This window comes from Lactuca serriola, chromosome 4 (assembly GCF_051521515.1).
Source record: "Lactuca serriola cultivar US96UC23 chromosome 4, Lser_US96UC23_V15, whole genome shotgun sequence".
Classification (NCBI taxonomy): Eukaryota; Viridiplantae; Streptophyta; class Magnoliopsida; order Asterales; family Asteraceae; genus Lactuca; species Lactuca serriola.
In genome coordinates, this window is record NC_136411.1 from 69,995,535 (window position 1) to 70,011,366 (window position 15,832).

General features: G+C 37.1%; 1 pseudogene; it reads right to left on the minus strand.

Annotated features, from left to right (window-relative positions):
• Positions 1–11,770: 11,770 nt before the first annotated feature.
• Positions 11,771–12,081, minus strand: LOC145100190 (small ribosomal subunit protein eS27y pseudogene; annotated as a pseudogene).
• Between the last annotated feature and the right edge of the window lie 3,751 nt (positions 12,082–15,832).

The window sequence follows — 15,832 nt, forward strand, 5'->3', positions numbered from 1 at the left end:
CGCTCTTGGCCTTTTCTTTTCAAGGTTTACCTTCCGACTGAGAGCATCGGCAACAACATTTGCTTTACCAGGGTGGTAAAGTATCTCACAGTCGTAGTCCTTGAGTAACTCTAGCCAGCGTGGTTGCCTCATATTCAATTCCTTCTGATTAAAGAGATATTGGAGACTCTTATGATCAATGAAAAGTTTACACTTGGTGCCATAAAGATAATGCCTCCATATCTTCAAGGCAAATACTACCGCTGCCAACTCCAAATCATGAGTGGGGTAGTTCTTTTCATGTTCCTTCAATTGCCTCGATGCATATGCGATCACTTTATCCCTTTGGGTCAGAACACAACCTAACCCAACTCCGGATGCATCGCTATAAACTGCAAAGTCATCAACTCCTTCAGGCAATGAAAGAATCGGTGCTTCACACAATCTCTTCTTCAACTTCTCAAAGGCTTCCTTATGCTTCTCATTCCAAGCATAAGTGGCTCCTTTGTGGGTCAAAGTTGTTAATGGAGTAGCAATCGAAGAAAAGCCTTGGATAAACCTTCGGTAATATCCAGCTAATCCTAAAAAGCTTTGAATCTCCGTAGGACTTTTTGGTTGTTCCCACTTCATTACAGCTGCAATCTTTGCTGGGTCAACCATTATTCCTTCTTGGTTAACCACATGACCTAAAAATTAGACTTCTTGAATCCAAAATTCACACTTGGAGAACTTTGCATATAGCTTCTCCTTTTTCAGGACTTCTAGCACTTCACGCAGATGCTTTTCATGCTCCTGCTTGCTTTTCGAATAAATCAAGATATCATCTATGAATACTATCACGGATTTATCTAAGAATGGTTTACAAACCCTATTCATCAAATCCATGAAAGCTGCTGGGGCATTGGTTAGTCCGAACGACATAACCAAAAATTCATAGTGTCCATATCTCGTTCTAAAAGCAGTCTTTTCGATATCCTGCTCTCTCACCTTTAGTTGATGGTATCCCGACCTAAGATCGATCTTCGAGAAATAGCTCAAACCCTGCAACTGGTTGAACAGGTCATCGATCCTTGGCAACGGGTACTTGTTCTTTATCGTCACTTTGTTCAGCTCTCTGTAATCGATGCACATTCTCATGCTTCCGTCTTTCTTCTTTACAAATAACACAGGGGCTCCCCAGGGTGATGAACTAGTTCGAATGAAACCTTTGTCCAATAACTCCTGAAGTTGTGTCATAAGTTCTTTCATTTCGGTTGGCGCTAATCGATAAGGTGCTTTCGCTATCGGCGTCGTTCCTGATAACAAGTCGATACAAAATTCTACTTGTCGATCAGGGGGCAATCCGGGAAGATCTTCGGGAAAGACTTCCGGATAATCGCACACCACCGGAATATTCTGCACCTCCTTCTTTTCCATCTTGGCATCGATCACGAACGCTAGATATGATGTACATCCCTTGGCCAAACACTTTCTGGCTTTCATTAGGGAAATGATTCTAGAGTTTACTCTGCGTTTGTCTCCGTACACCATAAACGACTCTTTCCCTGGCGGGTTTACTTTTACTATCTTCTTTCTACATAGTATTTCTGCATCATTGGCGCTAAGCCAATCCATTCCTAAAACTATGTCGAATCCATTTAACTCGATAGGCAATAATTCCTCTTGGAACTTATTCCCATCCAAGTCAATGAGGATGTTTTTCATACGATGGCTAACAGGTACAAACTTGCCACTAGCAATCTCGACTAATAAGGCATTAACTAGGCTATCTACAGGCAAAGCTAGCTTTCTACCAAATTCATGCGATATAAAGGAGTAATTGGCTCCAGAATCAAACAAAATTTGGGCAGGCAATTCGTTTACGAGAAAGGTACCTGAAGCGACATCGACTTCTTCTTTTGCAGCTTCAAGTGTCATCTGAAAGGCTCTCGCCTTCGGCTTTGGTGGTAGATTGGGCTTTGCGGCATCCTTCCTCTTTGGACAGTCTTTAAGAACATGCCCTACTTCATAGCACTCAAAACATACCCTCTTGTCGGACGGACACACGTTGGCATAATGCCCAGTCTTTCCACATTTGAAGCAAGTCACCTCCTCACTACATCTCCCAGAGTGCTTTCTCTTGCACTTCTCACACCATTTCACTTCACCTCCTCCTCCTCCAAACTTCTTGGACTTAGAAAATTTGCTTTTCTTGTTGGAACCCAAAGTTCCTTCAAATTTTCTCTTTTCACCAACTTCTGCCCTCTCCAGACCCTTCTCCTTGATCTGAACCTCGACATTCTTAGCAGCCCATATGGCGGCTTTCAAAGTGGTTGCCTGCTTAACCATCGGACCAAAGTCCGCTGGTAATCCGAGGGCAAACTTGTTGACCTTAGAGAGTTCAGTTGGAACTAGATGAGGAACTAGCTTCATCTTTTCCATAAAACTAGCAGCGTATTCAGTAACGCTCATCTTTCCTTTCTTTAAATTCTGAAACTCATTGTTGATTTCCAAAAGATCCTGCTCAGAGCAGTACTGCAATTTCAGTTGTACCACAAATTCTTCCCAAGACATCTTACTAGCTTCACCCTTGGGCATCGAATCAGCTAGTAACTTCCACCAGCTCAACACACCAGACTTTAACAGAGGAATTGCAAGTGCAGTCTTTTGTTTGTTGCTGCACTCGCAACTTTCAAACATCATCTCCATTTCGGAGATCCAATTCATGACTTCCACCGGTGTTGGACTCCCAGATAGACACGGCGGTTTGGATGCCATGAAATCTTTGTATTTGCATCCGCGTCCATCAACTCCTCCATCCTGGTTGTTTTGTCTAACTATCGGTGGGTTGGCTTGACCAAGAGTCCCACTGTAGTTCCCTCCTACTGATTGCCCTTCATTCAATACGGGCTGTTCAACAGGCATCGTAGTCTCTTCCCTATGTTGTTGTAGTAATCGCCTTGTCTCCTCCATTTGGCGATCTAACATCATTTGCATCATTGCTTGTACCCCAGCCATTGTCATTGGCTCAGGTGCAGCTCCTACAACAGGTACTTGCTCAACTACTTGAGGTTGAGGCTATTGATCCCTATTTTCGTTTGCATTTGCAGCTCCACTACGAGTTATGGCCATTACAATCTATATAACGAATAAGGCGAATTTAGGTCTTTATCCTTGTTAGACATGTCAATTCCCTTATCACTCCGAAACGTTTACGTGTTAGTTCTAATTTCGTAATCATATGCTTAGAATCCTACACACATAAGGTTTCCAGATCCGGTCGGCAACAGACCATAGATCCGAACAAATAATGGCACACATGGCAAACACATAGCATTTAGCACATAAGGGCATTTTAGGCATCTTCCCTAAAATAAACTAGTGCTCGTGTCTAAAATATGGTAGACACTCATCTCATAATCATCACTTAGCATTCTAAGTTCAAGTCTAGAAATTCTACAATTTCTTAGTTTGCTTAAACTAATGCTCTGATACCAACTGTGACATCCCCTAATTTCTCGGCCAGAAAAGACCGATTTAATTTATGCTTTTTAAAATAAAATCAGAGAAATCTTTTTAAAAGATGTTGCGGAATTGGTCCCCAAACAAAATATGATAAAAGTTTATCAAAACCCTTCATTAAGAAGGTATATGTTTTCCATATATATATATCAAAACCTCGGGATGTCATGTTCCGATACCGATCCAAAAGCATAAACAAGACATTATAAGCCTTTCAACAGTTATTTACAACTACTGGCCTATAATCTAAAAATCTCTCGTTGTCCTCCGACTATGCTCGGGGTCCACTACCTGTAACATAAAAAGCTGAGTGGGTCAGGCTTGGGAGCCTGGTGAGCATATAGGGTTTTCAACCCACAATAATAATAAACTTACTAAGTTCATTAATCAACAATAACCCTGATTACCCGTTCCCATTATCCTCACTTTATGTCCCTAAACACTTGTCACAAGGGTCCTAGCCTAAAGAATATCATCGGGATGGACACTACTGCTAAGGGGTTTCCTCAGCCATACATGTCCTAAAGGCAACCGTGAGGGGGATGGAGTACAGCGAATAAACACTCTTAGTTCATTAACACCTACAGGTTGCGGACCTGCTAATGTTTCCCACTGGACTGTTTAGAAAGTCCGTGGTCGTCATCCAAACTCCGCTAGATGACTGGATCTCAAAACACATCGAGGCCTCTCATCAATTTTATTTTATCACACATCACAATCTACCCATGTTCTACCCAACATATTTGTAGATAAAAATACTTATACAGTTTAAAACTTGTATAAAACATCAACACAACAATCACCTCAAATAAATAATTAATATATTTACACATAGCACGTATTATAAGGTAAATACTTCATATCTATGTATAAAATGAAAGTGACTATACACTCACATGATTTGATGATAATCAGGCAGCAATTCGTTTTCTAAAACGATCGTTTCTAATAAAACCGGGAGTTTTATTGAGAAACCGGGCTTTGTAAAAGTCGGGCTTCGAAACCGAAAAGATAAATTTTCCGGGCTTCTCGGGCACTTTGTGGGGTATTCCGGGCTTTACAATTGATATCGGGGCTTTGCGGGATGTTAAGATGAAGAAAATATGGAGAGAGGGGCTAAAAATGGCTAAATTCCAAAAGTAACCGGAAACCCTCGCAAGTACCCTTCTATTTATAGGGTCCGAAGTTTGATCCAACGGCTGAGAAGTCTCCTGATCCGACGGCTAAAAGGCTTCGCAGGGGGGGTCTCGCACATGGCTCGCATGGCTCGCACATGGCTCGCATGGCTCGCACATGGCTCGCACATGCGAGGGCTCGCTGTCGGCTTCTAAGTGGACCGTGACTTGCTGGCGCACCTGCGAGGCTTGGAGCTGGGCTATGCGAGGCTCGGACACACGCGGCAGCTGGCCGAACCTTCGGCTGGGGAGCTGGCTGCTTCGGATTGGGCCTCCTCCTCGGTCGAATCAGAAGAGGACACGTGGCTCGCATGACTCAGCAGCCTCGGTGACTCAGCAGCCTAATGACTCAGCAGCCAGGTGACTCAGCAGGACACGTGTCACTTTCTAAGCGAGGGTGACGTGGCAATTGTGACTATGCGAAATTTCTCGGTTTTCGCGCCAAAACTTCTAAAATCCATAACTTTCGCATACGAGCTCCGTTTTTGACGTTCTTTATATGCACGCGTAGCTAAAATTAAGATCTACAACTTCCGTTTAGACTTCGTCGGCTAATTTTGACTTTAAATTTTATATTATTATTTTTAACAGACCGGGACAGGAAATCCGTTAAAAATTCATAACTTCTTCATCTGATGTCCGTTTTTGTCAGACTTTTTACCGTTGTGCTCCTAATGACGAGACCTTCAATTCTCGTTTAGTTTGTATCGGCTAAAAATCGCTCGATCTAAAATTCGAGTTTTTAGTTGTCTACTACTACGCTGAAACTTCGAAAAATCATAACTTCCTCATACGAAGTCAGATTTGGGCGTTCTTTTTATCGAACTTCCCGGTTTAACGAATACTACAACTTTCGTTTAGATTACTAAGGCTAAAAAGTAGTTTATCAAAAACTCACTGTTTACGACATTCAGCACCGTGCCGGTTTTGTCGCGAAACTTCGACAGGTCATAACTTCTTCGTTATAACTCGGATTTTGGTATTCTTTATATCCCCGAAATCCTTGTTTCGACCACTACAACTTTATGTAAAGATATCGGGCTTATCTCACACTTTAATTTTTGATGCTTATTTTTATTCTTAATTAATTAAGCCCTAATAATTAAGCATAAAACACATAATTCACATAATATTCACATAACTCCTTTTCATTTCTTCAAAATGAGTTACAAAGGTTAACCTAGACTATCAACTCAATATAAATGCCTAGGCTAGAAACACGAGTGTTACAATAGGTGAGGCAGCTTAGACATAAAGCTAGTGTTTAAGGAGGAAACCCTAATCCATTTTCTTGGTGACCAAGCAACTTATGAGCCCCCGTCCAAGAGCCACATAAATTCTAGGCCCTTCCTAGAAGTTTTCATCCAACCTCTTACAAGGAGGTTATAAAGGCTTTTACTTCAACTATGAATAAATAGCCAAACAACCTCTATACTGAAATTAATCCAATTAATCCCAAATTAATTCTAATTAATTTTTTATTAATTATTTATTAAATATCATAATTTCTAATTTATATATTATTCTCATAATATATAAACAAATTATATATTCCAATTTATTAATCAAATTCTCTCTCTCCAAAATAATCTTGTCCAATTGCTAGCTTTGAGGGCAACCCAAAAGGACTATGCTACCATCAATTCAAGTTTATACAAATTAAAGTTATGGGCTTAGACAGCTAATCCAATAGTTTCCCACTTTGATAAGTCTAATAACTATAACTGCCAGTACAAATTTCAAATTGATCAGAATATTGTAGCTACCAAAATCCGCTGTTGAACTTTGACCTAGTCAGTAACATGTCCCAAGATAAGTGATCATATAATCCTCTGTTCTCAAGATATCATTCAGACATGAGATGTGGAATAGGATCAATCTCATTGTCCAATACTTTGTTTCCCGATTTCTGATTTAGAACTTCTAATCGAACACATCAACCAAGTCGTAGCCGGGTCCGACACTATAAGTCAACACCAAATCACCGAGGGTCCCAAAGATATCACTTTTCCCTTTAAAGAAAAACGAACAGATAAACTTTGACTTATATGCTTGCACAATTTACTCATCAAATCATGCACAACAATACGTTTTATAACGTCAAGTTACTGATGCGTTTTCGTATCATAAATCCACAACCGAATTGTAAACCATAACTCATATATCTCCATTTAAAGATTATAAGATATTATCGTCTCAGAATTACTCGTGATAAATTCCATGAAGTAATTCTTTGAGCATGGGTTAATCCAATACTTAAATCTCCATTTAAAAGTACTCATGAATATTGCAACAATAGTATTGCTATGTCTAAAACCTTTTAGACAATCTACAATTCAATTCATGACAGTCTTAATTCACTACTTACTTCCAAAAGTATGATCGAATGTGGAGTTTTGAATAATCGAATTATTCGAAAGTAAAACATGCAAAGTGAAACACAATAATAAAAAATTTACAAAAGGTAGTAAACAAACTCATAAATAATTCTCTATTATTTGTGTTGGGTTTTAGTATACTACAACATCCTATGGTGCACATACAACCCTAAAAGCTTTGGATCTATGTTTTCTCTAATTATACATGCAATATTGTTTCCAAAGCTTTAAGCCTACAACTAGCATACAAATAATATAAACTATATAAAGTACTAGTTAGAAGTTTACCTCTTTGTGTATCTGGTAAAACTTGATGAATTTGGCCTTTAAAATCTTAGCCCCAATTGTGTGGAAGCCTCAAATGGAATCACAACACATCATGGACAAGGGTGGAACTTGAGAGAGAATCCTAGCCTCACCAAACCGTCCATATCCTCCAAGAATACATTAGTGGTGATTTTGGCTATGAAGTAACATATTTATATGTGGGATTCCAAAGGTCATGGGTTTATCAAACCCCATAACCATGGGTTTTATGATCCATGGTTCATGTGGCCCAACTCTTTGTGTGTCCATACATAAACTTAGTCAAACATTGATCATAAGCCCAACACATATAAATATCACAGATTACCATAATTTGTCCCCATAGATTTAATTAGTCTCTTTTGCTCACTAAATTAATTCCAAATTAATTCTCGATCAATACTAATTAAAACATATGATTTCATGTTAATATATTATAACTTATAATATATTAATAAATCATATATATAACCTTCTCTCAAGAATCCATCCTAACAAAATGTCTTGATGATATGCAACCTAAATGGACCATGCTACTCTTAGGTTGAGTACATACCAATAATAGTTATGGGCTTAGACATCTAATCGAACAGTCACTACTAGAAAAAAGGCCTTTTACGACGCTCATTGCACGTCGTAAAACGCTCAGACGACGCACAAATGCGCGTCAAGGAAGGCCCTGTCATAAAGAGAGACGACGCGCTTTTGCGTGTCGTCTATAGACGACGCGCATTTACGACGCGCATTTATGACGCGCATTTACGACGCGCGGTTATGACACGCAATGCGTATCAAGGAAGGCCCTGTCATAAAGGAAGACGACACGTATTCACGTGTCGTAACCTGACGACACGCATGTTAATGACACGCAATGCGTATCAAGAAAACCCCTGTCAAGAAAGGCCATGTCATAAATGAAGATGACACACATTTTTGCGTATCATAATTTTAAATGTTTAAAAAAATATTATTAATATATTTACTTATTTTCAAATTAAACTTGTATTTAATGTTTTCATAATAGAAAATAAAATATCATATACAAAAAATAAAATCCATTGCATAAATTTAATGTCATACAAATTAATCGTTCCATGGAAAGATATAACAAATCAATAGAAGTTGTAACAAAAATTTACAAACGAATTAGATACAAAAAAAATACAATCCATTGCCCCTCTGCTTATTCAAGATCAACCTGCAAGTAGCTAACTAATCTGTACAAATTCACCCTTGTTTCTAATCATTTATCCAATAATATTAAAATTTTAATTAATCAAGTTTTTATGATATAACCCTGGAAAGAAGAGAAATTTTATGATATTCTTGCCTTAAATGCACTCAGTAATTTTATGATATTCTTGCCTTAAATGCCTGGAATCTGACTGCCCGGATTCTTTAATCTCCTGGAACAAATGAATTATACTTTCTACTTTCAGTACAATATCTAAACATGTTATTATGAGTTACATATTGTTTTTATCAGTAAAAAAAGCATGTATACCTAATGAGATTTCAATTGAGATGCTAGGTGGCAACCTCACTGCAACCTCCTCATTCTCCTCCCTCACAACATTTACAATGTAGCGAGTTTGTGCATCACCTAACAGTATAATAATAGTTCCATCAGATACAGTTGCCCTAAAACTTGTATAATTTGTTGATTTTTCAAAGTAATGTTTTGTGATAAAATATATAGAAGTAGAAGCCTATAATGAACAAATCAATGAAAAAAGATTGCTATTTCTTGCATTTAACCTCATACTTTGAGAAACTATCAGATTTGAACTCCAAAAGCAACTTCCTTGCAGCTCTTTTACAAAAAGAATCTTCCTGCATATTGCATATTTACAACTTCGTCATTAAACATGTTAACAGATTCTGAATCTCTTTCTCTATTATATAGAACCAAATTCCAAGGAAAAGCTATGGCCTCAACATCTACACTTAAATTATTTGTAGCAACATCATCACCTGCAATTAATCTGAGAAAAAATTGAACTTTTAATTGACTAAAGCAGACAAAACAATTAAAATGTGGAAAGAAGACGAAAATGTAGCTCCAGAAACTCACCCGGTCAACTTCAAACCCCCAAAAGATATTCGTAGGTTTTAAACATGGAGGGGCATTTTTGGAAGTTTTTGTTTTTATTGTTAATTGTGTTGTAATGTTAAAAAAAGTTTAATATTTGATAAAAAAAAAATACAGTATTAATTTTTTGGTAGTGAGATGAATAAAATTGTTATAAAAATAATAGAACCATTCATTATTTTCATTTATTATTTATATATATTTTCATGATACATGCTTATCTTCCGCCAATTTCTCAGCCTGAAGGTTACCCCCTTGTAGTTCAAGATTTAAAGTTTGATTGGGTGTTACACTTTAGATTATGGCCTAATAATAATAGTAGAATGTATGATCTAGAAGGAGTCACTCCTTGCATACAGTCCATGCAGTTGCAAGCTAGTAATACAGGTAAAAGACATAAATGCCCTCATATTCATCTTCATCTTTTCTTTTTCTTTTTATTAATACTTGTGGTCATCTTATTAGCTATTCATTTCTTTTTTTGGTTCAGTAACATTTAGTAGGTTAGAGCCTGAAGGAAAACTTGTGATGGGATTCAAAAAAGCATCACCCTCTTCTCCATCTTATCATGTCAGTCTTTTTCCTTAACCAATTTCTCGGTTGTATAAAAGACATAAATGCCCATACAACTTTTGTTTAAGTTGCTCTAATGTTTCTTGACTGCAGGTCACTGAGGTTTCTACTCATGAAGAACCTTCGAAGGGTAGTTTCGGAAATAAGTCTAAAAATCCAGATGGGACATGAGCAGAGGTTGATAAAATTTCTAAAAGGAAGAAGGGGGAAAAGATGTGCTCAAATAGCAAAGATTGGGACAGCTGGGTTTTTTCTAACCTGTTGAGGATTTGGAGTTGGCGATTTTTGATTTTGGAGTATTCCTTTGATTTGGTCGGCTTTATTTGGGTTAGACTCTGGGTTGTTAGTTGTAAGTTGCTCTTTGTATTCTTAGTGCCTTCAATGTAGTGATCCCATAATTGACCAAACCACCAACACATGTCGGATCAATCTCCGTCAATGCACGCAAAGTCAAGGCTGACTCAGACCGTACCTACCAATCATGTCAGATTAAATATGAAATTTTCTATTTATATTAACTTCAAATTTGGTGCACCTTCACATATTTTTATTGCAACATTTACCCATTCACTCGTTCCTTTAGAGTTTAGTTATATATATGACTAACTATATTATCATCTATAATAATTAGCCTTAAAACTAATTAAAAGCTAATAAATATTATTATCGATAACTAAGAAAATAATAAATAAATAAATAAAACATATATTAAGATTATTAAATGAATTTTGCTTCCATTTGTAGAGATACAAAAAGTCAAATGAATTAAAAGTCTTTCTATATCTTTTAACCATTGAGATAACAAAGTTCAAAAGTAAATACGGAATACTAAATCATGTGGCTGTCACTTTAACACATATGCATTTAAATTTTTGAAGAGTGCTAATACATACGAGAGAGCTAGAGATACTTCTGGAGTCTGGAAGATGCTGACGAGACCTCGAAAACAACAAGATGAGCAGACGAGACCTCGGACACAGCAAGACGAGCATCTTGAAGATACCTGGCCTGAAATGTTGAAAAAGGAAAACCACCAGATAGCTGATCCAATAGAACAACAACAACCCGAGAGTAGGATTTTGTACGTTATTTTCTAAGTTTGACCAAAATGCCCTTTACTAAAAAGTTTATATAACCATCTTCTGATGATAAAAGATCCAAGTACCGTCCATACAAATTGAATCTCTGCCAACTATGCACTTGACTAAAATACCCCTGCATCAGAACCTGCAAAATCAGAACCCAATTATCAATACAAATGTAATACTATAAACATTCAGCTTGCTATGAAAACCTTGACAAATACTAAGATAATCTCACAAAAACCAATTCTTTCTTTCATATGTATGTGTTTTCTTTGAACAAATGTTTGCACTTATAGATCACATACATCATTCCTGTACCTTTCTATTACAGTCAGTCCTTAACAGTAATTGACATCATAGGCAAAAGAAACCAACTGATAAATATAGCAGAATATGCTTTATGAAAACATACATATGAACATGGAAGTTTAAAAATCCATTCTTGGATCCGATACCACCAGTCATCAACAAAAAATTCAGAGAAACTTTTAAAAATCTGTACGTAATAGAAGCTTAATAGTGAGAAGACGGTCTGATGAAATGATTCAAACACAATCCCTAATTTTAAACGATGATAGCTGGGGTCCAACAAGAAAAAACAGAATAAAAGACTCAACTTGTAATGTTTTAAGTAATAGCACCGAAGCAACTTCTGATTAACCAGCCATAAAAGTAAGCAATAGGATCAGTCTCCCTTCCTTCTAAAAGAACATCCTTCTGTAAGTCTTGCACGACCACCAATCGGCTGGCACAACACCGTCTGACAGTTTCCACACACCACCACCGTTTGAGAGTGGCTGAATATGGTTGTTATGTTGAAACAACCCTGGAACTTGAAATCCATGAAGAAAGAGTTCAGAGATTGAACAAGTCATTTGAGCTTATGCTTCCTCTTCGCCAACTCAGTTGGTGGATTAAGCAGATCAGCATCGTTTGGCAAAACCATCTTGTTTCGAGATGTATGTGAATCAAGAAGTCTTGGATATCAAAGAATAGAGCCGCGCAACAAAAACCTAAAAGAAAAAAAAGAGAGTCAATTAAAATCCAAGCATGAAGTGTTAAATTGAAGAACGAGATGAATAAATAAATCAAGACCTTTAGCCTTCAATTCAACTAGACAAAATACGTAGCCAATAAGGAAAGTCGGTGACATGAGGAGGTGGCAGCAATGGGATATGTACAGGTGTTGAGCAGCTTCATCCAACATTCTTGTAATCATTGTCTAAGGAGGAAAAGTAGATGTCTAGACTGAAGGGTAAATATTTTCATCTAAATAGAAATGGGGTATTAAGAATTGGGAATAGGAAGTATAAAGCTAACAGTCGATGTGGGGAGAAAGAAGATGATGACGTCAAGAAGCAAGATTAGGGAAAAGAAGGATACGAAGGGAAGGAGAAGATGTGGGGTTTCAAATTTTTGGGGATTTCCTTTCCCTCTAAACACTACACGAGAAGATGCTCTCCTGCAATGGTTGATTTTAACCTAGATACAGTAAGAAATTAGAACACATCAAAGGAGTAGGGGGTCGATTTTTTTCATTTCCAAAAACCTAAGTGTTATGAGAGAGATTATGAGAGGTGAAAAATTAGTCTGGTTTTTAGGGTAATGAATAAGGTTGTGGTTTGTTGGTGGTGGCAGGGGAGAAGAAGATAGCTCCGATGAAGGTCAGTGGTTGTGTCTAGGGTTAGAGAGAGGGGAGGTAGAGAATGGCTTTTTGCGATCCAGATGAGAGAGTGCAGAAGCGGGGTATTCAAAATTTTAGAATTTTAGAGACCCCCCTTTAAAAACGCGCGTTTAGTTAAAAAAATATAAAGCGACATTTTCAGATGACACACACTTAAAATAAGCGCCTTCCGTGTTTTTAATTTTGTTTTGTTTGGCACTAATTCTAGGGCACGCACAAATGCGTGTCCTCTATCCTTCAAATTTTGGAAAATTGACATTACTTTTTAAGGCACGTGCAAATGCGCGTCCTCTATCAGTGTGTGTCATTATTTGCGCGTCGTTAAAGGCTGTTTTTCTAGTAGTGAGTCTCCCAGCTGGATAACAAAATGTCCCGATTTTTTATTTATGATGAACGACTAATTGAATAAATTCAAATTATTCCAGGCCCGGCCGAGCACTTACGTTTGTCATCACTAAATCATCGAGGGGCCCACAAATATCGCTTTTATCCCTCCAAGGTGTCACACCTCGGCTGTCGGCGGAAACACCGGGTGGTGCAACGTCTTTCTTCGTATCACAGTTATATAACATACATTGAACAGTACTAAAGAAAATACATACCTTTTATTGATAATTGAAAGTTACATAACTGTTTTTCTAGAATCTATTACATAATATTCGACTATGGCATACTTCTTAATGAACAGAAAGATAATAGTAAAACTTCTCCTGTTCGAATACATACCAACTTTTCAAGATCCTCAAAACACATACATTTTAAAAATACGTCAACATAAAGTTGGTGAGTCCACAGGTTTTGACTCTATATAAAAATAACACATTTTCCAAGTTCAAAAGTATAGTTTTGAAAGTATCATTTTGACTCTTCAACATTTAGTATATATATCAGGTATAATATTCTACTTATCAAATAAGTGTTATACCTAAACGTTCTTTGAACCTAGAGTATAAGTAGGGGGAAACTTATACATAATATTAATACTTGTATACGACAAAGTATAATGTTTCTAACAAATTGCTACCATGAGCCTGTAACCGCTGCTACGACACAATACCTCTGATAAAACACTCTCATGATTTCCATGAGAAATAATACACTCATGATTTCCATGAGAAACAACACCGTACGCTTCATCGACGCCGGAACAATAACAAGTTAAAGGATAGTTCGTCACTTGTTTATGGTTGACTGTAGCTAACAATCACAATTGGGTTTGTCAACCTGTATACTAATTATACATGACTTCCTCGATCACACGGGATTAACGGTTACAGTTAAGAGGATTTCCGCTAAGATCCCCAATCTTAGTTGATGAATACAATTACTCATGTAGACTTCGACTACTTCCTATAGCTTTAACAACAAAAGCATTTTCGTGTCTAAAACTCTAAGTTACTAGACTTTGCTTTTAAACATTACTCCTAACTTCATAACATTTAGGCAGTATAACAACTATAACTTGAAGTAAAACCAGGTTTTATCTTGACATAAAACCAATAATAACAACAACATATAACATAACAAGTTTTATATTGATATAAAACCAACAATAACAACGTACATACTTTTTAACATATAGAACTTCCGAATATAACTTTGGAACTATATCACACACAACATATATAGAATCTTAAGTTTAACTTAAGATCTACATTAATATATTTCTATAACAATAGCATGCTAACAAGTTGACAATAGTTGTATATATTCAAAATATTATAGTTAGAACAACTATCTATATTGATACTAATATACCATCATATAGACCTAATAGTAACGTATATACAATATTTAGCATGTGTTTTCCCCCAAAATATTTGAAAATGGGGCCGTGAAACTCACCCTAGTAGCATGATTTTATGTAATCGAAGCAGAAACTGTCAGCGATACGAGGTCGTCGGGGCTCGGGATGCAAGATGGCTTCAGCAAGGGAGAGAGGAGAAAGGGAAATGGTGTAAGGAATAGATGAGGTCGGACCTGCTACTTATAGTAAGGATTTTGGACTCTCACGTCGTGAGTTTTATGAAACACATGTCGTGAGTTTTATGAAACACACGTCGTGAGTCTTGCATGATCATCCCGTAGACTTGCAATTTACGTCCCTAGCTTCGGAGGGTGGCCATGTGACTCCTCACGTCGTGAGTTATCCTTGCTCACATCGTGACTTTGGATCTTACCCCTTAGTAGCCTCATCACACACCTTTTAGATTCCAAGATGTGGAAAAATGACACCTCACGTCATGAATAAACCCTTGTACACATCGTGAGTTCAGTCAGATTAGGGTTTCTGATAGCCAATTATTCGGAAGGTCGTAACTTTCGCATACGAACTCTGTTTTTGATATTCTTTATATCCAAGCGCAGGTATTTACGAGTACTACAACTCTCTTTTAGACTCTAATGGCCAGTTCTAAGTCTATTTTTTAATTCATGTCATTATAGAGATATATAGTGTTCGGTTTATCACAACTTCTTTATGCGAAGTCAGATTCAGACGTTCTCTATATCTTTGGAATCGTATGGACATATACTTTGAGTTGTATTATAAAGAAAGTTCTTATTTGTATTAGAATTTATCATGAACTATGTGACAACTCGAAATTTCCATAAGTTAATGTCATTATTTCTTGTTTTTAAGAAATAGAAGGTTCGTTTGATTATTTTAATATTATTTTTAAACGAACGGGTGAAAGAAAATGTCGTCTCGGGTTTGAATTTTAAAAACCGCAAACACCTCGCGTCTTAGAAGTTCCCGGCCAAACTATTTGGTTTGGGTCGAAAAATCACCCCAAAAATCCGTAAACTCATGCTTATCCATGAGTTTACTCCCTAAGTCTAGCCATTTGTGTTTACTTCCCAAATACCCAAAAGAGTAAACTCCAAAAAGGATTTCAAGTATCATCCTAAATTTGATTCCAAATCTTCAAATTTGTAAGTGTTCTAACCATTTCAAGTTAGTAAAACACTTAATCTAGTGTTGGTGCATCTATTCATCCATTCATTTATGTATTTTGTCTAGATTTCCAAAACACCAAGAACACACACTATGTGTTCTT